This window comes from Hippichthys cyanospilos, chromosome 5, assembly GCF_059441005.1.
Source record: "Hippichthys cyanospilos isolate Australia breed blue-spotted pipefish chromosome 5, RoL_Hcya_1.0, whole genome shotgun sequence".
In the NCBI taxonomy this organism is placed as follows: domain Eukaryota; kingdom Metazoa; phylum Chordata; class Actinopteri; order Syngnathiformes; family Syngnathidae; genus Hippichthys; species Hippichthys cyanospilos.
In genome coordinates, this window is record NC_142373.1 from 20,490,731 (window position 1) to 20,516,645 (window position 25,915).

The 25,915-nt window shown below is 38.7% G+C and overlaps 1 protein-coding gene across 3 annotated transcripts in view; it reads left to right on the top strand.

Moving 5' to 3' along the window:
- The window catches only part of erbb4b (erb-b2 receptor tyrosine kinase 4b), a 198,319-nt gene that overhangs the window by 40,498 nt on the left and 131,906 nt on the right, over nucleotides 1-25,915 (top strand). The gene's annotated exons all lie outside the window — the stretch shown is intronic.

Genomic DNA, 25,915 nt, shown 5'->3' on the forward strand with positions numbered 1-25,915 from the left:
GAAAGCAGCAAAGTGGGGAGGTCGCAAGATACCCAAATGGTTCCTTTACAGAAATTTTGATGTCCACTGTGGGAATTCAAATGATGTTAATGTCAAACATGGAATGACCCAGTAAATTTCTGGTTTGTGTTAAACTTCCAATCATGCACAATGAATAAATAATAGTTTCTATGTTTTATTCATCGCTCATGGGAAAATTTCAGTTTAAACCTCTGCACTGTACATGCATTACAGCCTATAATGATCTCATACAAGAACGTGTACGTATCAAGGAAGAGATGAAAACAAAGTTACATTTCTGAGCAGTTTCCAGTTTCGGTCCTTCTTACTGAAAAACCTTTGTCGTGTTCAGTAAGCATTCTCCAGCAACCACGCTGGAAATATTTGGCCCCCAAGTGCGCACAAAAATCTGGCCATGAAAATGTGGGGAAAATGCAAAGAAAGCAAAATGCAATTTTTTTTCTTTGTGTATTGGACACACCCTAAATTTTAGGGTCAAATTCTGCTATTTTCTATGTTACCGTGTGTTATGCAGACCGAGAGTTTGGCAACAATGTAAAAAGTATAGCAAAAAATTAATAAATCTTATTTTTGTAAATTCTTAATGTTTTTAAATTATATTTCTCAAGGGCCGCCGCTATCATGTATGTTTTACATTTTTCTCTCTTAAATACACCTGATACAAATGATTAGCTCAGCAAGCTCTGCACAATCTCGACAATTATCTTAATCTTTTGAATCAGCTGTGTTTCAAGATTTAGGTGTTTTATCAGCATATGCATAGTAACATGACACAATGAAATTCTTATTCCGTTCCCTTCCCTGTGCGGACTTACATTCCACACAATAATAATGTAGGCAATAAAAAAAAACTGTAATAAGGCAATAAGGGCAGTGATAATGAGGCACTAATAAAAAAAAAACACCAATGTTTACCTTTCCGTAAACTACTAGTTAGAAAGTCAACAATTTCAAATATGTGTTTGTGTATGTACAATGCGGGTGACTGGACAGTACGCACCCCTGAAATGCATTCCCATGCAGCAGGCTCGATGATCCATTTGCGACCCGTCAGCAGGCCAGCAGTCACAGGGCATTTGCTTATGGCCTCTTAAATCTCAGGGGAGCACATTGACTGCCTATAGTGACTTAATTATTGATGTTAACTGCCCATAATGCTGCCAATGCTTAAAGAATTACCTGCTTTACACAGATAAACCCCTCAACCTATGCACCGATTTTACTGTCAAATCCCATAGACTTCATTCTGAAAGAGGAATTTGAATTCACTCTATTGTGATGGCAATGACATTTGGTTTGTAACACTCCATTTTGACTACAATGATTTAAGATGCATATCATCAACAATTGGTCCCGTGCTTTTGAAAACGTTTTTAAATTGCTTTTTAGTTAGTAGACCGATTAATAGCTATGATTTTGTAGATGATAAAATGTGACGTCACAATTCTCTCTTTGAAGTAGTCCTTCTCAAATAGTGGGGCTGGGGTCATATGACGTGTTTAGGAACCCGGGGAACAGGCTCTGCTTTTGTTTTTTTTTGTTTCATAATCATCATAATTTTCATATGAAATGATCTTGTTGATGGTCATCGGCAAGTGTGAGCGCGAAATGTTTGCTCTTTCTAGGGAAGATCTTGCAAAAAATGTATGAGAAGCACTGTTTTGAAGTCAGATTTTGACTTTATTCTCAGAACTACGAAAAAGTCCACATTCTGAGATAAAAGTGAGAATCCTGCCATACTCCCCAAATCCTCTTCCGTACATCCAACTGTTTCTCACCTGTATCTGTGTTACTATTACGTTCTGCCTTGTCTCCCACCAATGGCGCGGAAGACAGATCTGTTGGCACAATGGGTTTAGGCCACCCCTCCGTTTGACACACTGATGAATGGTTAGCTAGCCACTCAGTCGGGCCTGTGACCCTGTCAGTCCCTTGCTAGACTGATTGCATTCCATTTGTCCCCACAGAGGCAAAGGCAGTGATTACGAACAGATAAACAGAGTGTTTTGCCAGAACAACCTGCCCGAATCTGCTACAACAGGAGGAGAGATTGAAGGTGTAAGAAACTGGTACCTTGGAAAATATTTCGAGGCCAGATTGTTTTACTGTCACTCATTGCGTGACTTTGACTTATTGTGTTTTAGTTGCTTTTCAATTCCAGTGACCACTCCACAAAACTGGGGGAATAACACTAGGGTTTTGCTCTGTGAAGTGCCGTTGCAATAAAATAAGGATTGGCATCCTTTTGTTGTTTTTACATAGCAATTTGATGTACTTGACTTTTTTTTTTTCAGTTTTAAACTAACCTGTATTAACGTTGTAAAATGTAGTTAGTTGTTGAAAGTCGATTTACTTTGTTTTTTTCTTTCATTATCATTTAAAAGGATTTAGTTTTAGATATATGTATACAACTTTTATAGATGATAATCTTTGTTTGAGTTAGCATGGTGGGAGGGCTGGTGGTGTAATCATAAGGATTTTGCTGTGAAGTATAATTACAATAAACGAGTGCCCGTCTCCCTCATGAAACCTACAGAAAGCTGTTAGATGCAAAGAAAGGGCAGGAGAGAGCACCGAATGTTGTAAATCTCTTCCCTCAATTTTTTTTTGGTTTTGTAATAAATTGGAATTTCAAGTGTAAACTGATTATCATGTTTGATCAGCTACAGGCTTAACTCCAATTAGACTTCCAGGCACCGCTAATATACCCGAAAATCTCTGTGAGACTACAGCTAAAGTGATGGGAAGGTATAACAGTACAGTTACTGCATAAGTTTTAATAATTTAAGATTCACATTTCAAACAATAAGGTACCCACATACACATGCATGAAAAATCCGTCCAGTGGGTAATGCTACTTTGCGGCTTTTCACTTATCGTAATTTTGGCTCTGGACCCCATCAACAGCAAAAATCGAGGGATTACTGTACTACCTGTGGACGTGTGGTGTTTGTTTGGCTTGGTAACTGGTTTCTTCTGGAATAACTCTGCAGATCAGCTGTGCATGATGATGTTGTGAAGGTGGCCTAATGATGAAGAGGAATATGTTGTGTGCTGCCGAGGCGAAGACAAGGCCCGTTAACTTGGCCCTCTGACGAGTCCCAATGACAAGAGGCTTCACGGGCTATAAACCCAGAGGGATGAGGGCCAGTTGAAAATGGCCAGCAGTCTCAATTTTCTGCCAGACTGCTTCTCACCTTCCCTCATTTTTTTTTTTCTTGTGGTTATAGGTGCACATGCTTTTCTCTTATGTAGACCAGCCCCGTCCTCGTTGATTACATCGCCCTCCCCTGTAATTCAGATTTCCTGTTTGGCGCAATTTCTTTCTTTCTCTTCATTGCTTTGATACCAAATGATAGCGAACCTGCCTATTTTCAAATTGTACCCTTAAGGGTCGTATAATTGTTTGAGGGATCCGCATTAGGAGTTGAAGCTAAGTGGTTCATGATAGCAAATGTATGTGTTAACAAACAAGTGTGCCTGTCTTCTGACTGCAAAGCCTGGCTAAGCCAACCAAGCAGAATACAAGATTCATTATGGCTGCTACTTGCATATCAGGTTGTAATTATCACTGCTGGCTTAGTCATTCTTTAATTGCCTCATGTAATTAGTTCAAATTTGGTGCTGAATGATGTCAGCCCACTGAAGCAATATCCTCCAAGGACATATGTCGTACAAAAACACACGCTTTGTATGTCGGATAGAATAATATATTGTATATTTCCACTTCATTCTTTGAAAACTATAACCCCAATACTTATGTTGATGTTATTTTATTTTTCTCATAAGCGTTATTCTGTTCTCGTTTGAGATGTTGTTGTAAGACGATAGCTAACACTTGAGATGAGGTGGTCTAACTTAAATTTAAGTTTAACATCTTTACTTCTATATCTGGTCTTGTACAGCTGATTAGATCCAATCTCAAGACTCAGTTTTCTTGTAAAACTGTAATCAACATGCAAACGGAAAGAGCCCTAAGTTGGCAATAAAGGACAATCTAATGTCTGCATACAAATATTAATCTAAAAGGGTAAAACAAATAAATCAGGCTATTTAATTGAAACAAAGTTAAATTCCAGTACAAGCATACTAATTTAGTTAATAACAGTTAATAGAAACCAGAAAATCCCCGCGCTAAGTGAATTAGAATCCCCACCGACGGACATTGTCAGTACAGAAATAAAGTGTATGAAATATGTTTAGTAAAACCTTTCCTACCTTTCTTTCCAATGTGATCTCCTAACTGTAATATGAAGATGTGTGTCATTTTTGGGCACAAACTTTGTTTTCATCCCCGCGCAGCTCTCTCACTCACAGCCACAAGCACGCCACCTGTATGAGTTGTGAAGAGTCCTTGCCTAAACGCCCTTATCTAATGCAATGACTCGGCGATGTGGAAGGACGAGCAGTGGTTTAGTTTTAGGCAAACGTGCCGCAACTTCAGCTGCAACTTTAAGCAAATGCTGCAGTTGAATAAGACCGAGTATCCGCAGGCTGTTCGATAGCTTCAAACTCCCCAATAGGGTTGAGTGTGGGAGTGTCATTACAATACATCGGATGGACGCAGCTGTAATGAGATGGTCTTTTAAAAACAAAGCACGAAGCACTGGAGTCGCAAAAAGTGAAGCCTGAGGTGGCAAGGGAACACTGTACTCTATGCGTGTTTACCATCATGATGGACTTTACGTCCCAAAAGATTCAGCGCGAGTGCTCTTTGGTCACTCTTAAACATTCTCACAGTATCACATGATCTCTTTACAAAACTTTAGTCTCATCTGAAATTCGACAGACAAACACAATCTTTGCCAAGCCCCGTTTTCCATTCAGTCGCCACCTCTGTCTCTAACCTTTATTTTTTGATCAATTTTAGTGCAGACACCAAGGAATGCCAAAGTGGTTAGAGAGCTGCCAGTGTAGCCGAGTGCATCTGGAGAGAGACTGCTTGGAGGATTTGTAATAAGGTCCGGTTGACCTGACAGTGTCTTGCTACTTCTTGGTGCACTTTCATGTTTGCTCAGTTGTGAACGTGGTTGATTTGGTAAATTTTTAACTCTAATAAACTGGTGTTGATTTAAATTTGTTTTTTTCCAACTTTGGGACAATAAGGAAAAAAGAAATTCACACCATTTTTCCATGTTTTTTTAATATAATCAACAAACAACAATAAACAAAATTACAGGTACACATAATCCCTTTAAAATATAAAGAATTTATTTTCTGGATTATTTTGGATTTTCTACAAAAAACACATGTTGTTTTTTTTTTTTTTTGTGCCTTGTCCCCAAATGAATTGCTTGAAAATTGGAGAACATATCATATCAAAATTTCAAAAAGGGTGTAATTGTAAAACATTACATTTGTAGCTGAAAGCAAAGGTAAAATTAGAGGAATTTACAAGGCGATTAAGCTACTTTATTTTTTTCACCCTCCGCAAATGAAAACTCTGGATTTTGGCTCTCGATAAGGCGCACTGCCTCCTTTTGAGAAAATTGAAGGCTTTTAGGTGCGTCTTCTAACGTGTAAAATATTGTATAACAATGTGTCACAGAAATCTTGGCGCATGTACAAGAGGGAGTCTCATTGTTAAGTCCAGTGGTGATGTTGGCCTCATTAAGATTGATGAGGAGGGTCCCATGTCATGGCTGGGTTAGCATCCCATTGGCAAACCAGGAGGAACAGAGCTAACTTGCCGCCGAGTTCCTTGCTCTGCAACGCACCATGTAATTACCTGGTTGAACGTCAAATGAACAGGCTAATTTATTCAACCGAGTTATTGATGAAAGAAGGGTGGCAGTGTTGTTTTTGGTGCCAGTGAAATTCTCACTTTGGCTGTTTTTGCCAGTGTTGAGTTTGAACCAGATATATGCATAGACAGGCTGAAATGTACAGCAAAATATCATAAAAGGTTTGCATTCTCTCTTCACCTGTACATGCACCCGCCTGGAAAAAAAAAAAAAAGGCATCAGTTGAGAGAGTTGAACAATCGCTGCTGTCTTAAAATCCATTTGCAAAGCCTCAATAAGCTTTACACGCTTCATGAGGGATCGGCTCAAACAGAAATTCACTACGTCAATGATTCAAGGAGACATTCTTTTACTAAGTGCCGATTCAATGTGCAGTGAATTCCTTATGGAGGAACAGGATGAGTCTTCCAGTGGGTGGAGGGTCTGTGTGCGGGATTTTCATACATCTACATCAGGGGTCACCAAAGTGGCCCCCAGGGACCACACCAGTCGGAATTTTCTCGGAGAGATTTTAGAAGTGTTGAAAAATGATTAGTGAATGTGTTGGGGTTTTGTTTTGATTTTTCAAAAGTGAACAGTAGGAATGGTAACTGTGCTAGGCTGTCAGCATCAAAGCGTGCAGTCATTTGCATCCATCACGCCAGCCTATATGGAGAACCCAGGCGATGCAGTTCAATTTTTGTTGTTGCGGTTTGCCTAATAGTCAGAAAAATATGGGAAGTAATCCATGCCCGTATCGTTACACTGTTGTCACACAAAGACACACGACGTGATGTAAGTTAGATGAAGCTTTTAATTACTTCCGAACCTTGTCATGTTCACGCATATTCAAGTTATATCCTGAGCAAATTAAGCAATATTCACTGATGTTGTGGGTAGTTGTCGGTGTTGTGTATACGAACAGTTAACTTCAGTTTGAAATAAAAATTTAAAGTAAAACTGAATTGATGGCATCCCTGATTAAATCAGACAGCCAGATGGGAGGTTAACGAGAGCTTGTCTCATCTGCAATGTTATGTTTCCATGGCAAATTACCAAAAATAATTACAGAGGTGACTATTTGAAGGGCAAATGATTTTATTGACAAAGCGTCCAACTCACTACTCGTTTTGGACTCTGCAGTGAAACCGCTAACCTCTTCAATCTATTATCAAAAATTATTCAATGGGAGCCTTCAGCTTGCATGAGTGTCGAAGATACTTTTGAGGCTGCTGCCAAAAACGTACACAATTTACATTGACTGAATCAATAATATAACTGCCCGTGTTTTTAATACAAAGCGGTAATTAGATGCAAAATGCTTACTTTTCAATGCAATGCATGGCTAACATATAGCAAAGGGAAATAACTGGAACAAACGAAAATGCTAACGAGCTTAATGCAAACAAAATATAAAATGCTTATGACAAAACGTAACATTAGCTAGAAAAAAAAACAAAGATCAAGCCAAACAAAAAATGGATGAACTGTTAAAGGATGAACTAAATCGGTTGCAAACATCAATTATTTTGGGTGCGGCCCATGCCAGTTGAACCACGGACGGGATGGTTGGAGACCTCTAGGTTAGCACGTCGGCCTCAGGGTTCTGAGGTCCCCGGTTCGCTTACGGCTCTGGCCTTCCTGTGCCACCCCGTGCCCGCATAGCTTCCGGACACGCCAGTTACCTCCCGCACTCCTGCGAACCTTGCAAGGACAAATGCTTAAGAAATTGATGGATGGGTCAGTTATGAGCATCTTGGTGGAAGAAATTAAACGCGTAAGTCCAGGTACCACCGCATCACCTTTAAATTCCATCTGATTCTCAGTGGGAGTTCAACCCAGTATGAGAAAAAGCTTGGAAGGGAATTTTTAACACAGTTCATGGCCTTCAGCTGTTTATCTGCTGGTCAGATTTGGGAGAAAAATAATCATACGGCTCGCATGACGCCTCCAAATCTCTCCTTTTATAGTCCAAGCGAGTGGCTCTCCATTTATCTACTTTTTTTCTTCTTCTTCTTCAGATGGATAGTAAGACATCGAAGATTAAAACTTGTGTGTAAGGGGCCATCATATTCAATGATAACTGATTGATGTTAACCAGGTCAAAACTGTTGTAACGTGTAATCACTTTTATACAATATTTTATAATGTTCTGCCTTTCAAGGTTGTTGACCGCAATTAGCAACATTGTGTGCTTGTGAATGCACACTTTTTGTCTGTATGCAGCAGTTGTGTATGATTTGGCAGTTCTGAAACGAGGTAACGAGATTGGAGGACCTAAAGTGACAAAATTCAATAAAAAATGTACCATTCAATAATTTAATAAGTGTCATAAATTCATTAAATGTTTCTTTAATTTAATTAATGTTTCATAAATTAACATTTTTATATTTAATTAATGAAACTTTAATTAATTAATGATCACTTTGAATGAATTAATAAATCATTTATTTGATTAATGATGTTTTTAATGAATGAATGAATGAAACATTTAATGAATTCATTTAATTTTGAATGAATTAATGAAACATTTATATAATTATTGAATTTATTTTCATTTATTTATTGAAATTTGGCTCTTTCGGTGCTACATAAACAAGAACCCCTGAGGGTACACCAAGAAACTTCAGGGGATATGTGATATTTTAGGGTTTCTGCAGGTATTGGGAACTCGAATTTAATGCTGTGACAGAACCAACAACTTTTTCTTTTCAAAATAGAGCAAATTAACTGGAGCATGTAGCCCCCTTTTGCCAATTTTATTATTTTTTTTATAGTGGCTTATTTGCATTTTTCTTGCAGACAAGCTAGAAATAAAACAACCGTTGGAACAAAACTTATCTTTCGGACTTGCTGAGTAAAGTACACATAGAGATAGCACCACAAACGAAGTCCCAAACTTTATCAAATCAGACAGAAATGATTTGCGTGGTCATGGGGTGTGTGACAAATAAGAAATATTCCCATAATTGAAAAATTGTAATAATATATTTATCAACACTCATCGATTCATCTTGACAGTAACACTCATACTATCGGTCACTGCCTTGTTGCACTTCTGGAAATCTCATGAATATTCCGTCCTCTTATTTCAAGGATTGGGAGCAATAACCTAATCTGCTGATTGCTCCCAGGGGGCAATCTCCCAGTAAACAAAAGAAGACAGAAGTTGACGCTAAACTGATATTTTATTGGCAATCAGGGGACATTCCATTCCATGTAAACGCCAATTATTTTTTCTTTGCTCATTTTTGCTGCTGCGGCTCTTACACTGATGCGGCTTATAAGCCGGAACATCTGATATGCAAAGACGCCCGAGTCCATTTTTATATTTCCGCAACTCAAAGCTTAATATTCCAACATTTGCTCCAAAACGCATCTTGCACCTGAACTTTGGACCTGAAGTCAAATATGTGAGTGTGTGCGTGTGTGTGTGTGCGCGCGCACATAGGTGCAGGTTATACTTGAGTTCCCTCGACACCCTCAGATCAATAGGTGATGGACAGGGTAGTTATCGATCAGCGCAGTGCATAGGGGCTAATTTATGCCGGAGCTCCATCGAACCCCACGCAAGCGAGGCACCGGGCCGTGAAATTCAAATTATTATTACAGCCGGGCTATTCCATTATCTGGGGAAAGGATATGTCGCTGTGGCACATATTGGCTGTCTTCCTTTAGGAAAGGGAGAAGAGGGGAGGGGGGGTGCAAGGTTATGACCATGGATAGTGGGGGAAAAATATTAGCCCACTTTATCATTGTTGCCTCACTTTTTTAGCCTTACGGTATCCTCCTGTCTCCGCATGGAATAGACAGACTTATAGAGTCTGCACTTTCAGTTTTGGCTTGCCGATTGGCCGAGGAGAAGCCATGTTCTTTTCTCCCCAAGCACATATTTAAAACTTGCAATTATTACTCCTTCCGAGTTATCATATCTCATTTGCATGAAACATTGCGAAGGGCAGTAGCTCAAGAAGAACATATTTTATCTCTCTGCACATCCCATCCCTATAATATTTTATATGTAATGTGTTTTGATTTTTTTAGACAAGCAAGCACTGATGAATCCTAATGACATAATTCCGGCAGATGCAGGTTATGATTTATCATTTGGGCACTTATTCTGTGCTGTAAGTGCCATATAGGATTTAAATCATGTATAACCCACAGCTTGGAGAGCGATATATCTATATTCATAGATACTGTATTTTCCACACTTTAACCCTTTAAAGTCCGCACCAAGAAAAAAAACAATAGAAAAATTATTTCTTTGCATTTTTTATTTCCTTGGGGCATTAACAACAGTATCCCCAATTTTCTTTTTTAACATACCACACAATTTATTAATTATAGGCCTCTACCAAACGGTTGAGATGACTGTTCATGGTTAAAGTCAAAATACATTTGAAAATATCAGAAACATTTTGAAAAGTAAAAAAAAATGGCATTCTTTAGCAGAAATAAATCCTAATTGGCCATCTGTGTGGTGGAGCAAACACTCAACTGTCTTTTTTGGGAGTTTGACCCACTTTATTTTTCATTGTACGCTACGAAGCACTGTTGGTTTGCATTCAAACACAGGAAAACATTGCATTTCTGGCATTTCCATCTTGACACCCCCTTTGGACAGAGGTTGCACCGCCCCCGCTTGTCAGAGTGAAGTGGCAAATGTCCGCAGGTATCAAAACGCACATCCAGTTGCGGTTGTAAGGGTCTTGGAGTGTAGCGTTTCTTCTGCGCTGACATGTGGGGTGGAGAGGAGGATGGCGGTCGGCCAACTTTGGATGCTGGCTTGTTGACTTTGTTCAGACTGTGGGCAATTGCCAGTCGGAACCTTTTCAGGGGCATTGTTTTATCTTTCAATAGGCCACAATCCCTCTTGTAGACCAGCCAGGCATTTGAGATGCAGAGATCAAGGATGTATCCAAACAGGGGAAAGTACCATCGCCTTGACTTGGCTGGGATCTTGTACAAGTGTACCAGCATGTCAGAAAGATCAATGCCTCCCATATGTTATATTCAAGAATCAGTGATGGGCATGGGACGTCAATCTTTCTGTGGGCTTCTTTGCTCCACCGTTTGACCTTAGAGAGAGGCATGATCCCACAGGCATTGCTCAGAAGGTTGACACATTTGTTGTCAAACCATTTCACTGCGATCAACCCCTCAGCAGATCTGTAGTCAAAAGCTCCACGTCCCTTCTTCATCAGGTCTTTGTCTGTCATCAAAGGAGCTCCACGGATACGGTTTGGCCGGACTGTGCCGATGCACTTGAGACCCAGGTTTGCGTGCAGGTTCTGGATCAACTCGAAACTGGTGAAATAGTTGTCACAGAAGATGACTGAAAGCCGTGGCAGTGCTATGGTTTTGCATAATGTTGTCACCAGTTTGGCTCCTACAGATATAACAATATGTTCAATCATCTCATCAGTGAAGAGTGTCTTGAAATACTGGAAGGGTGTCTTCACAGCTTCAGGGGGTTCAAATCTTGCATCAGGCACTTGGGTTGCCTCAATGTCTTCATGCTTCCAGATTCTCTTAGTGCTTTGTTTTGGGCCTGAGGGTGGAGTCGTGTCAGGGGTGTCCTTTGGCTCCTCCAAGGAAACAGTTTTTAGGCAGTTTTTACTTTTTCTCCTCTTCTTATGGAGTGGCAGTTTAGAGGATAAACTTGTTGAGGGAACCTCCTCCTCATCCATAGATTCAAAAGAAGTGTCCCCACTGTCTTCTGCTTGCATTGGCTGATAATCCCGATCGTCAATTTGGTCATCATAATCACTCAGATCAGCATCAGAATCGTGAGGATTTTCTGGTACAAGGGCCAGAAGCGTGCGTGGCCTTGCACCATAAAATGTTTTAGTATCCATCTATTATTTTTCAAACTGAAAGGAAAATTATTAATTATGTACAGCTATAATGCTATTATGTCAGTATAACCATTTATTTCAATTTACCAGCAATAAATGATGAGAATTATTTTTTATTTCATAGCAAATTCTCAATTTTCATTGCATTAGCTTAGATTTGGTACCGTTATTATGAAATGTCAAATCAACCATTTGGAAGAGCAAGTTTTTAAAAAAATATTTGACCCTCATAACACTTTTTTTTGTTGCAACAAGTTACATAAATCTGTTCTCTAAAACCTTTGCTACCATAATATGTAAAAACAATACGCTTACCTTCGAAATTTGCGCTAAACAGAGGCCTTACGTCAGGAGTGATTTTGTAGTTGATGACTTCGGGTCAGAAGTGGAAATGTAAAGGCATATTGTTTAAAGAAACATTGACATCTAGTGGATTTTTTTAGCGTTACACGCATAATCCGAGCGGTAGAGTTGGCTCATTCAGGTTGAATTAAATTCGACACATTTTTCAATGAGATACAGGGACTCAAAATGTGCTCTACCAAATGGTTGAGCAGAACCTTTTAAGGCGAACCAAATTGACTCACTTTAAATGACAGGCCTATTTTAAAACTGTTTTCATTTATAAGGTGCAGCATATTATAGGGCACATAGAATAGAAGCTACAGTAGCGGCTGGGGTTGCCTTATGCATCCACTAGATGGAACTGCGCTAAAGGGAATGTCAAGAAAATAATCAGATAAGTCAGTCAAACTTTAAAAATAGAATATAAGCGTTCTCACAACTCTCCTCACTCTTTTAATATGATACTCTAAAAATCCTGGTTATACATATAGCTTGTATAACCTGATCTCTGTGATCTCTGTGTTTCAGATCACAGACTTTTTTGTACTATAAAGCCCATCGGCTTATAAGGACCACCTTCAACAAATGACCTATTTTAAAACAATTTTCATATATAGGGCGCATAGAACAGAAGCTACAATAGTTGCTGGGGTTGCACTAAAAAGAGTGGCAACAAAACAATCAGACAACTTTATAAATACACAATCAGAAATGAAGAATACAACTGATTTGCGGAAAGTACTTTCAAAGAATGAGGGAAAATACCTCTTGGTTACATTAAAAGACTGTTTGGATAAACGCCAAAACCAATCAAGAGTTTAAAAGAAAATGATTCAATGAAACATTAATCTTATTTAATTGAATGAAATTGCAACTAAAAACCTTCAAATATATTGTTCCGTTGATTTAAAAACAGTTACTTGGATTATTTCATTTTACATAAATTCGTAAGTCGAAGTAGCGCTGTACATAAACTCAAAGGCTGTGTCTTGCCGCCAGATCACCTCTGGCCTGAATTGGAAAACGTACATGCGCAGGTAATGACATAAACGCACACTAATTTATGTAACAACTTTCTATCTTTGTATGTAAATTTCAGTGCCATGTTCTTCAGGGGAGGGCGAATCGAGTGACTGAGCCCATTAAAGAGCTCAGCCTCTGCTCATTCAAGCAGGGTTAATATGCATAGCCTTTCTTGCTTGAAGTGGCACCTGGGGAGAGCTAACTGGCTGTGAGAGGACCACAATTTATTGTTGAGCTCATGCAGAGCCCGGGACATCTTGTCATATTATTGCTTCTGTCGACGAGAGACCAAAAAAGTCTTCTTAATATTCCATATCCAATTTATAGATCTATCTACCTGCTTGGAAGTGACCCTCAACTGATGTAACGTTTAGCAAACTACAGCACAAATAAAAGAGAAATGCGTAATTATACATAATCAATCTGCATCCTTATATTGCAGTCTCACGAGCAGTTATTTGATACAATAAAATACTGCTAACTACTAGGATATTAGATTCTGTAAATTTTCCAGAATATAAAGCGCACCAGCAACAAACGGCCTATTTTAATGGTGTTTTTATATATAAAGCGCACCACATTATAAGGCGCATTGAATAGAAGCTACAGTAGTGGCTGGGGTTGTGTTATGCATCCACTAGATGGAAAGCAATTCAGTATCAATAGTTTACTCTCAGTGTGATTTGAGTATGCTATTCACTTAAAAATAAATACACTTTTGTAAGCTTGCTGTGTTTGATGACATGTGCAACATTTATTTATTTATTTTCTTGCATGAAAGAGTAATCGTTTCGAGATGAACATTTTTCAGGTACCGTATTTTCCCATGGTGGTGTAAACATGTTTGATTTTGGTCTCCCGCTTGTGATTTTTCTTTCAGTGCCAACTACAGAAATGCGTGTTGAAGCAGCACTTTGTTTTTCTTTTTTACCTGGTGATTGATTCCCTTGTCTCATGGGCGTGAATGGGTTAAACATCAGTGGGACCTCTGTAACAGAGAGATTGGATTTAGCTGCTGCTGCCAAACTAAATGGGCAACGAGTCTGGGGAGGAAGAAAAAAGATTAAATGTAAAGCCAAATTGAGGGAAGAAAACAAAAAACGAGACAAAAATAGCATGCGCTTTTCCTTTCATTTGCAATGTTATTTTCTTGTTAGCCTCTACAGATATTGCTTTCTTTAAAATTGATAATATTTTGCTTCCTTTACAATGACCAATCGAGTATATTTTTGGTTTAAGTTTTATTGAATTATTTTCCACACTAGAAGGCGCACCTAACATTTTCTCAAAAGCTGAAAGTGCGCCTGATAATCCATTTTGCCTTATACAGTGCATAAACTGTGAGTTTTCTTTTTGGGGGACAAAAAAAGTAAAAAAACAAAAAAAAAAACAAAAACTTTATCGCCATCTGAATTCTTAAATGTTTACCCTAATGTATTAATACAATTCTTATAACACACTGTTTGCCATTTTGATTTGCTATATATGTTTTAATTTTGAAGCAATTTACATGGGGACAAGAAGCAAAGGGGTTTGTGAATTTATGCAACTTTTTTTTAATTGATTGCGATTGATTGACTGACTTACGTGTTTTGTTGACACCCCCTTTAGCGAAGCTCCATCTAGATGCATAACACAACCCCAGTCACTACTGTAGCTTCTATTTTAGGTTCCTTATAATGTGGTGTACCTTAAAAATGAAAACAGTTTTAAAATAAGCCATTAATTTACGGTACGTCTTAAAATCTCATCATCCGGGGCTCCTTATAGTGCGGAAAATCTGATAAGCACATATACTAAAAGCATCTAATAAAGCATTATGAATATTGCTTGTCTTTTGTAATACTTCAGGGGAAACAAAAATACTTTTCCATATGTCTAACTGTATGTATCTTTCTTGTCTTGCAGGTAATATGATGATCTCCCAATCCACCTTCATTTTCATGTGATCTTCAAACAGTAGGCATCATATGCAAATCTATTCTTCTGTGTGTGGTGTGAGCAAATACTAAATTAGACATCTTCATTTGACCAAGAGCACTTTTTAAAAAATTTTTTTTTTTTAATGGGACTGCTGCAGAGTTCCCAAATAATTGCCAGAGTGGGAATTGTGTGCACAATGTCTTTTTGTAACTGGTCAAATATGCTGCATGGTTTACTTGACCTGCAGATGTTTAAGATTTATAATGAGGGGGAGATCAACAATGGCGAATATAAAATGCACATGAAATATAAACCCAACATTGACACTAAACTACTATGTTCCCTTAGCTTGTTTCTCTTTTCACACTCCAACGTCTCAAACAGATTTTGAGGCTGTGGCCATTTGCAGGGTTTGTGGACTGATCAACGCTTGACAATTATAGCCTCGATGGGGTGCGAATGGCAAATATAAAGTGCACATAAGATATTAACTCACCAATAACGCCAAACTAATGGGAGCCCTCAGCTTGTTTCTCTCTTTATACAGATGGGATATTTGGGGTCTCGGAAACACTTTTGAGACTGCCGCCATTTAGAAATTCATCTAGTTTGACAACAACAAGGTAGACAATCCATACTTTTGTCAGTTTGTGGGTCATTTTTGCACTGAACTCTTTACTGCGAAGTCATTATTTCAAGTAGGAGCCCTGATATTGTCTGGTAAAAGCTTTCTTTTTCTTCAAAGTTGTAGGCTCATCACCTGTCTCTTGACTGTGCATTTTCACCTTCCCAAAGATGTCGGTTTCTTCCTCATTTAACTTATTTGTGAGTGAAATTTTGACGCTCAAGTGACCGAAACGAATCCAAGAGAATACGTAAAGTTTTCAAAATTAAAGACTTTTCAAAATAAAATAGCTCATGGATTTGGACAGTACATAAAATGAAAAAAGTTCATTTTTTCAAGTGCGGTCCACGCGGACCTCGGATCGGTGGTTGGGGACCTCTGATCTGTTGGGAACACAAGAATGGCTCGCACCGGTGTGGCAGAGAGTTGTATGTTAAGTAAACATCATGATTGCAGACATCGAGGGTGATAAGCTTGAGCCGCTCTCAAACTTAGCAACGATGTTGATGGTTGTCGCAATCTGTGTTTATTTTGACAGTAAATTTGACTTTAGTCTGAGATATAGTCATTTGACAAAAAATTGTGACACTTTTAGCCAAAATGTAGTGATCTGGTTGCACCTAGTTTCAGTCTAATTGTTGTCAATGGAATTAGAGCAGTTTTGCTTGACTAAATTAATAATGCGGATGATGATGTTTGCGGATGATGTTGTGCTGTTGGCTTCTTCTGGCCGTGATCCCCAACCCTCACCGGAGCGGTTCGGAAGAAGATCAGCGCCTCCAAATCAGTCGGAAAAAGATGGAGTGCTCTCACCGGGTCGGGGAGGAGGTCCTACCCCAAGCGGACGAGTTCAAGTATCTCGGGGTCCTGCTCACGAGTAAGGGCAAGATGGGGCGGGAGATTGACAGGCGGATCGATGGAGCGTCTGCTGTGATGCAGACTTTGTATTGGTCTGTTTTGGTGAAGAAGGAGCTGCTTATTCTGCACTCCCAGCTTGGTGCGCTTATGAGAAATTTTTACCCCCCACTGCCTGTGCAAGAGAAAATTCACAAAATTACACAAAACAACCCAACCTTATCCACATCTTTTAGTTGAGTTTTGGTTCTGGAGCTGAGGAGGAGAGATTTTGCATCTAGTCAGGCAAGTAAACTGCAAGGTTTCAATAATTAGCTACATTAGCTAATATGTTTTTGGGAGCACACAACCGGACAATCAATTTCCATAGTAAATAATTCACCAGCGGGTTGAACTATTGTTATGAATACTGTGTTCCCACTGGGACTGATTTGATAAGTGGAACCCATGTTCGAGAGAGTGGTATGGCGACCCCGTTTTGTATTTTAATGTCAGTAAAACGCCTGTTTTTAGCCTCGTAATTCACGCTTTTGGAATAATCTGCATCAGCTGCGAGCCCTGTGAGGATGAGCGGTCAGGAACGTGAGGGTGAACCGCCATCATTGAGCGGCAAGGGGCGTGGCAGCAACACGGTAAGAGCAAAAGATCCGTTTTACTTCCTGGTTAGAAAGATTGGCACCATAAAACTCATATTTAATAAGGAATTAAATTGCCAAAGTGCCAAACGGAATTTCTATGCACATATTACATTGAAAAGTATTTTTAAAAGTATTTAAATATATTACGGTCCCTTTAATTCTTGTCATTTTGTTCTTATTGCAAAATTTACCATTTTAGATGTGCAACGGCGAAGTGTGTTGAAGCGCATTGTGAGAAGGCATATAGTAGACAAAATATTGAGACATTATCCACTTTGGCCACTACTGAATCTTTTTCAGTCACACAACACCAACTTGATAAAGTCTGTGTGAGATTTTGCTTCCGTCTACAGCAGTGTGTATTTACGTCCGTGTGCGTGTGTGCGCCTGTGTGTGTGGCGATTCCCACCTTCCTGCATTTCATAAAGATGTCAACACACACCCCCGCACACACACACGAACGCATGTACACTCCTTTCATTATGTTGTTTACTGTTGGCATGGTTATCTGGCACTTGGCCAGCAGACCTTGCAGTCTTGTTTGTCTTGCTTTGTGGATGTACTGTGTGTGTGTGCGCGGATCATGCGTATGCTCACATCCAAAAATGCACTTGCCTTTCCTGTTACATAGGCAGCTCCAGACAAAGCAGTTAGAAATAAAATAAGATTCAGATTCAAATGTTTTACACCAGGAAAGGGAGAGGAAAAACACAGTGATGGCAAAATAAATTATGTGACAAAGAAACACCTGTATATCGGACGCACCCTTAATTCAGATTCTGGTATTTTCTACGTTATTGTTTGTAAGACACACTCATTTTTGGCAACTATGTAAAAAATAAACGCAGTATAAATCCCATCTTTTGCAAATTCTTCATGTTTTTTTCTTGTGTTCATATATGTAAATTATATATTTGTTTCACGTTAAGTGTTTCTTCGATTTCCCACATTGTGAGCGGTCGGTGAACGTTGAATGCCTTCAAAGAGATTTTTTTTCCTTTCCTCGTAGCGCGTCACAAGTTCATTTTTCCATTAAATACCCAAAATTGTGCAGCATCCGTATTTCACCATTTATGTTTATTTGCCAAAACATTGCAATTAATAAATGAGTCGACCGAACACCTTTCTGTGTCCTCTAAACAGGGCACACAGCTTTATACCGCTCCGCTCTTAATTGAATCAACTGGAGATATCATTTCTTCTATCATAACTTTTTCGTTTTAGTCATGTCCATGTGTTAAGAAAGAAAGGACTTGGACGTTGGCTCAGTATGCTTTCTTCTTTTATTAAAAATAACACTGCTAAAATGAGCTGATGTTAGCTGCAACAGGCTCTTGCTACTCATAGCCAACTGACGTCGACCCTCCTGCTCGTTCCATTATCGTAATTATTGTAAGTAAGAATAAAGTAAATATAAAAATCCACATAATTATGATAATTGTTTGTTTTTGTTTTTGTTTTTTGGTATAGACACACAGAATCATAAAATTAATTCAACACGGATGGTCTGCATCTTTGAGTATTTTTGGCAAAATGAACTTAAACTGTGTCACAAGTAAAAGGAAAAAAAAACACTTGGAGCACATTCAACGTTACACTGGTGCTGCATTCACTCACCAATCACAGTGTGGGAATTCATGAAACACACTTCATTTAACCCGCAACAAACGTTGCTGCCAAACTGTTGATTTATCTTATACACGATAACATAGAACATAACATAATTAGACCCTAAAATTAAGGGTGTGTCCTATGGGTGCTTGCATATCATATTTGGAGGGTTAATTTTTCTCTCTTCATAAGCCTATGAAATGTAAAATACATTGCAAAAGACGTTTAATGCCATCAGTGGCAATAACAAAAACATGGTGGTTGACAGTATGTGCTCTTAGGCGTGTTAACTAAATTCACCCCTTGCTCAACACAGGGCGAATGTTATAGTGAGTGACTTAATGTTGACATTAAGCAGGAGCAAGATGCTGACTTTAAGTTAATGTGGCAACACAGCGCGTGTGAAAACAAGTAAACATATGTTTACAACCTTACGGTGGTTTTAGCTGGAGGTCCCTTCACACGTACTTAAATGTTGCTCCCCTAATGGCTTTTATCGGCCCCTGCTGAGACTTTGCTGATAATGATGCTTTTTACCTGCTACGTACCTCTGTCCAATTATATGCTACGTTTTGATTTTACAGTAAAGCTTATCAAAAGAATAATCAATATGTATGCTCTTCTCGATAATTTGTCTTGAAGGACCTATATCATGGTGTTTTAAATATCCATCCATTTTCTATAGACGCTTTTCCTCACAAGGGTCACAGGCTTGCTGCTGCCTATCTCAGCTGACTTTGGGCACTAGACGGGGGACACCCTGAACTGGGTGCCAGCCAAGCCAATGGCAGGGTACAGAGGGACAAACAAAAGCACCAAATCACACCTGAGGACAATTTAGAGCAGAGGTCATCAACCGTCGGTCCGCGGCCCAGTACCGGTCCGTGGAGCAACTGATACCGGGCCGCATAGGCTGCATCCAAAATAACAATGTTTGGGAACTGATTTAGTTAATCCTTTCACAGTTCATTCATTTGTGCTTTTGTTTGGCTTGTTCTTTGTTTTTTGGCGCCGCCTCTGGCCGTAACCCTAACCCTACATTTTGAAATGAGGAAGGACGGTATGAATGGGGGTAGAATTGTAACAAAAGTTCATAAATGAAACAGATATCCTGTCAAGAGACAGGTGATGAGCCTACAACTTTGAAGGAAAAGAAAGCTTTTATTTGAAGTCCTACTTGAAATAATGATTTCTTCGCGGTAAGGACTTTGAGCGCTACTTCGAAGCCAAAAAGGACTCGCAAAGTGACAAGGTTTGGATTCTCTACATTTTTGTTACCAAAGCAGCCTTCTTGGATGCAAACACATTCATGTAAATTGGACATTCTAAATTGTCTTGTGCTGTGGTTTTGAGTGAAATCTTGTTTGTTGTCTTTGCGTAGCTTGACCATTTCTTTTTTTTTTTTGATCTTGCACCACTAAGTGTGAGTTAGATGAGTTTAATGTGAGCTATTGATGTGTTAAGCTTTAGTCCTGCTAGCCTCAGTTGTGAGTGTTTTACACTTCAAAATAATGACTCTTCGACTTGAAATTAATTAGTTGGCAGACCATCTGAACACTTTGACCCATTCTTTTTTCCAACACCTGCCCAAGAGCAGGTCACCCAGGCATTAAAACATTCTGTGCTACTTGAAAAAAAAGAAAGAACGATAAGAGCCAATTTTGTGGTCCAAGAACACCTCACAGGGTTTGTTTATTGGCAATTTTTCCATGACCTAAAATGTAATCAATGTTTGTGTTGGAGGCGTTATTTTTCGCTGCATGCACAGTTTTGTGTTTAAATATCCAATAATACCTTGACTAACTTTGTTGTTTAAATAATGATTATAAAGTTTGGTCTTGGCATGGTCTGTGTTCTCCCATAAATGGTGCTAAATGAGACCATACTGGACTAGGATTAGCTATTTGTGAATTGGAATTCTGCCAGAGTGTGACACACAGTGGAGTGAAAGTAAAGAAACGGTTTCGTCTCAGTTGATACTAAACAAAAGTCACTTGACTGCCGTGAACATATCACCGAACCTTGATAGGACAGGCTTAAAAAAAATCAAAAATGTTCATTAGGTTTTGTTGAAAAAAAAAAGGGGGGGGGGGATTCGGAAGGAATTGAGTAATTAATGACTTAAGTATTAAAGTGATTACTTTAGTTTATTAAGTAAAAAAGCAGGCATGTCAAAAGTCTGGACTGCGGCCCAATTTCGGCCCGTGTTGATATTTTTACTGGCCTGCAGCCTTTGTTATCAAATCAATAATATGCAACCCACCAGCACTATTAAATGCAGTAATGCTGTGCAAAAAAACTACCATATTTTCACGTCCATATGTGACATATAAAAGTCTTAACCCTTACTGGGCACAGCGGCCACTTTCAGATGATACTCTATACAGGCAAAAATGGCCTTTAAAAGGCACAGGTTTTTCTATTTTTACCCTTACCCATGTGAGGATAAGCTTCTGTAGAAAATGGATGGATGAAAAGAGGGTGGGCGGCAGCATACAAAGTGACAAATTAAAACCAAGAAATAAACCACTACAACCTAAACTCGAACAAGAGACTCGTTAAACCAAAACTAACAGAAACTAGCAAAAACTTTGACAGTAAGACAAAGTGACAATACTGAAACAGCAAAAGATAAAATTGAAAGGAAACCGGAAACTAAATACGCTCACAACCAACGAGACAACACGAAACACCTGGACAGGAAACAATTGGAAGCGGGAGCTAATTGGTCAACATCAGGGGCAGGTTAAACAGACAGTTGGACACAATCACACGAGGACGAGGACGGAAACGAAGGGAACCACACCTGAAGTAAAAACATGAACAAAAGTATTGTTTTGTTCTGCTTTTAATCAGCCGTTTTAATTTGACAGTAGCTTGACTTTTCCCTAACATCTTGCAGTATGATGTTAAGACACGCAGCCACGCACATAATGCTTGCTAATTAGATTGAATGTAATAAATTCCCAAACAAATGTGTGATTTTTTTTTTTCCTGTGAATTATTACACACAGGGGTTGTATTTCATGTTTGCATGCCAACGAGCTTGTGTTTCATGTGAGCACATACACATTTCATGAGCTTTTGCATGCATGGGACGTACAATGCACTTAGTGTGTCCAAGGATGTTTTGATTGATAGTGCAGTTGTTGTAATGCGAGGGCTCGGAGCAGGCATGACGAGTCCCCTGCAGTCATCTAACATGATGCATGTTGCTGTGATGTGGAGGGATGATAACCCAGCAACAGGGAGGTTGGACAACAACACTGACATCCATTTGTCTATTTGACTAAGTTCCCATTATAAGAAAGGCTTGGGGGTGCCATGGTATTGTCTGACGCGATATTACCATAAGCTGCTTTGTCTGGAGGGGGATAGTGGATGTAAATATATTGCCTTTTTAAAAGCAGCTAGTCAATGCAACCATGTGACAACAAAGCAGTTGATTGCACTGACAAGACAAATGTAATCTATTTTGGTTTACATTGGAATTAATTTGGATTAAAAACTAAACAATGCACAGAATAATTTACAGATTCCATACACTGAGCTGTGTTTGCACGAATATAAATTATAGCCCTGTGTATGGCCCAGGGGGAAAAAAAAGTCAACCAAGGTGGGTGTTTCAACTTTAAAAAATACAGTAATTCTTCATTTTTCGTGGTTAATGAGGACCAAAGTCTGACCAAAATCTGACATGATATTGTCTGAGCACGAACTCAAATATTTGAAACTGAAGCAATATTTGTTTTTGGTTTGAAACTTTCCATTTCTCTTTCCATATCAGTGTATTTATGTATTTTTTATTTTTTCAACTTGGTTAAAACTTGGTTATCAATAAGCTTGAAATAATAATAATAATAGCCTTATTTAGCCTACTGCACGATATGCCGGCTTTCGCTAACCAAAGGCAAACCTCAAATCAGTACAATTGCTCGTAGAAGTGTCACAGATGCTCCTCTATGGATTTTAACGGACATATTATGCTAGATATCTGAGAGGCAAGAGGTTTCATATGAGAATTGTGTGTTCTCTACTACTGTATTATTATTATGAATAATAAAAATTATTATTATAATTATGGGAACCCTCTCCCAGCCATGCATCCATAATTCTCAATTCAGATTCAGTTTCAGAAAATTTTATTCACTCTGTTCTGAGATAGCACAACAGTTCATTGATGTAAATTACAATTTTTAGTACCATGATTATACATGTTTTCCTTTTGAAACTTTCAGGAATTGTCTTGGACAAATGAAGACTCTCCTTGATTTTAAATGATGTTTTAAAGGATGTGGATATCTCAGGTGAAAGCTGTCTATATTTAGTTGACTTTTTCAGCAGTTCACGGGAATATCGCACTTGTGTTATCTCTGACAGTTGTGTAGTTGAATTGTTATTATTTAAAGATCAAGCCAGTCTGGGTTTAGTTTCGCTGCTCCAGACAGTGTCATAAGTGAGGTGCTTTTTGAAGTCGCAGATTAAAAGGATTTACCACTTGAGTTTTTTTCTCCTCGGGATGCTCTTGGGTGTTGTCTGGAGGAAAAAAAAAGTTGGAAGCTAATAGCTCCTTTTTTTCTCTCTCATCATTCTCATTCATCTTACCGATGAAACTCCAACAGATTTTTTGTTTGTTTTTCTTCATAACTAAATCATGAGGTCCTTTTAAATTTAGACTTATTTTTCCAAGGTACATGAGTATTTTTCATTACTATTAATATTTATATTTATACTACTAATATTTTTCCACACTATAAGGCACACCGGATTACAAGGTACGCCTTCAATGAATTGCCTATTCTAAAACCGTTTTAATACAAAGAGCGTGCCACATTATAAGGCGAATAGAATAGAAGCTACAGTAGTGGCCGGGGTTATGGTATGCATCCACTATATGTGCTAAAAGCAATGCCAACAAAACAATCAGATAAATCATACATTTTATAAATAGACAATCAGAAATTAAGAATAAAGGTGGTTTGTGGAAAGTGTTATTTTAAGAATGGAGAAAAATACCTTTTGATTGATTTCAAATCACATGAATCAGTCTCAGCGGTTTATGTACTGTACAAGGTGCAGCGGATTATAAATTGCACTGTCAGCTTTTGAGAAAACTGAAGGCTTTTAGGTGCGCCTTATAGTGCGGGAAATACAATATTTGACCTTCATTTGAGCCAAAAAATTCACAAAATGAAGATTTTTAAACCAGCATTATATAGAGCAAAACAAAACACGTGAAAGCTTTTGCTAAAATTCAAGTGGAGATCTATCGTCTCTGTTGATGACGGTGTTACCATAGCATGTGAATGAAGGTTAAAAGGCTGTGTAAGGTTAGACGGCGAAAGGAGTTTCGTGCTTCGTCTGTTAGAGGTGGAATTAAAAGGAAGTCATTGATATTCCGCTCCAGTGCTATAAAATACATTAAAACCTCGTTCATAATCTCTCTGTCATCATTATCTCTTTTCTAATCACAGAAAGCAAACAAGGCTTTGGCAACCTTGGAAAAATGAAGGCTGATCCTGTTAGTCTATTTTGCCCAGAAACACACAAGAGGAAATTCCTGCCAACCAAGCAGGCATTCTTGTATGGGACTCATCCATGAAGATCAAATATTTTATTTCTTTTTTTAACTTTATTTGCCTGAGGATTTCTCCACACTCTGCATGCTCGTGAGATTGTCTGTTAATGTGTAGGTAAATGCAGATGCTCTGTCGCACCTCGTGTTGACAAAATGAGCAGTTTGGCGCTAATCCAATTGAAACTGTGTGTGTGGGTATTGGCACCAAATAAAACAGACGGAGCATCAAGTAGATGGTGTGTGAGTTAATATTGTGTACAGCAGTGGTTCTCAAATGGGGTGCGGGTACCCTTGGGGTACTTGAAGGAACTCCAGGGGGTCGTGGAGATTTTAAATAAAACAAACAAACATGCAAAAATAATTATTGAATTATTTACATGTTTCAGGTAAATATCAGTTAATAAAACACATTTTACGTTCTGTAGGTTATTAAATGTCCCTATTTATAAAAGCCGGATGTTCCTCCATACTGGAATAGTTGGATCCAACTTTCCATGTGCCACCTCTCGTTACCTGTCAAGTTATTGATTTATTTTTGTGAACACATCTCTACTATGATCCCATAAGAGGAAACTTTGAGGTGAATATGTTTCTGTTGACACATTCTGGTGTCATAGTCCTTTTGCACACACGGGGTTTGATGAATTTCACTTATGTACATGCACGCCGTTGTAAAGAAAAGGCAACCACTTACATCCCCACGAAATCTGTTTGCGGGCCAGGTTTGCGGGCCAGAACCGGCCCGTGTGCCGTATGTTTGACACCCATGTTTTAGAATATTATTGTCAGACATCTGTTCACATAGGCGGACTCATCTCAGCGAGTAATACAGTATGTGTGAACACTGTACTGTACATTCAGCTTGCGCTGCACCCAACATGAAGAATCCCAGCGCTGGTTGCACACTTGTGCGTTTGTGTGTGTGTGTGTGTTTGTGTGTATCTCAATCGCAAAGGACACCGTTTGCTGGAGGAGCGAGAGTTGGCAGGCCAATTAATTTGTTTATGACCTGCGTGCCAGAGATGGTTAGAGTGCAGTTAGCAAGCCGATGAAGTGGAAGTAGACGCTGGACGTTGCCCGCTCAAGCTAATCAAGTACATTTTTGTTTTGCTCTCTTGTTTTTTTTTTTTTTTTACATATTCTTGAAAGTTCAAATAACATTTTTTTTTTTTTTTTCAACGATGCTGGCTAATTCACTTTGTGATTTTTGGTTTGTGATTTTCAGGTGTCATCTCGTGTTTTTCATCCTTTACTGAAGAGGGCGAATTCTTATATTTGGCGAATGACTCCAAGTTGTATTGTCTCCTTGTTCCTCTGCAGATGTTTTTGAATTGACTTCATAAATCTTATGCTGCGGCATATAGGTGCTTATGATGATATGTATTACGGACATCTTGTATTTCCATACATATTTATGCACACAGCATCAACACTCTGTTATTTTGTGACAGATGGTAAACCTTTTTGCGTATTCAAACCAGTGAAATGCAAACACTATGAAAGTATGTTGTGTGCTTATTTGCATGTGATATCGTCTTCACATATTTCTGGTCTTAGAAATAGAATTCTCACAGGTGTATGTGACATATTTGTGAGCGAAGAAACTCCATCTATACTCTCAGAAAGTACTTTCAATACATATTTATTTGTAACTTTAACTTTAGGCTACAACAGCTAGTACCTTAATTTCTTTTCTTTTTTTTCCATTTGAC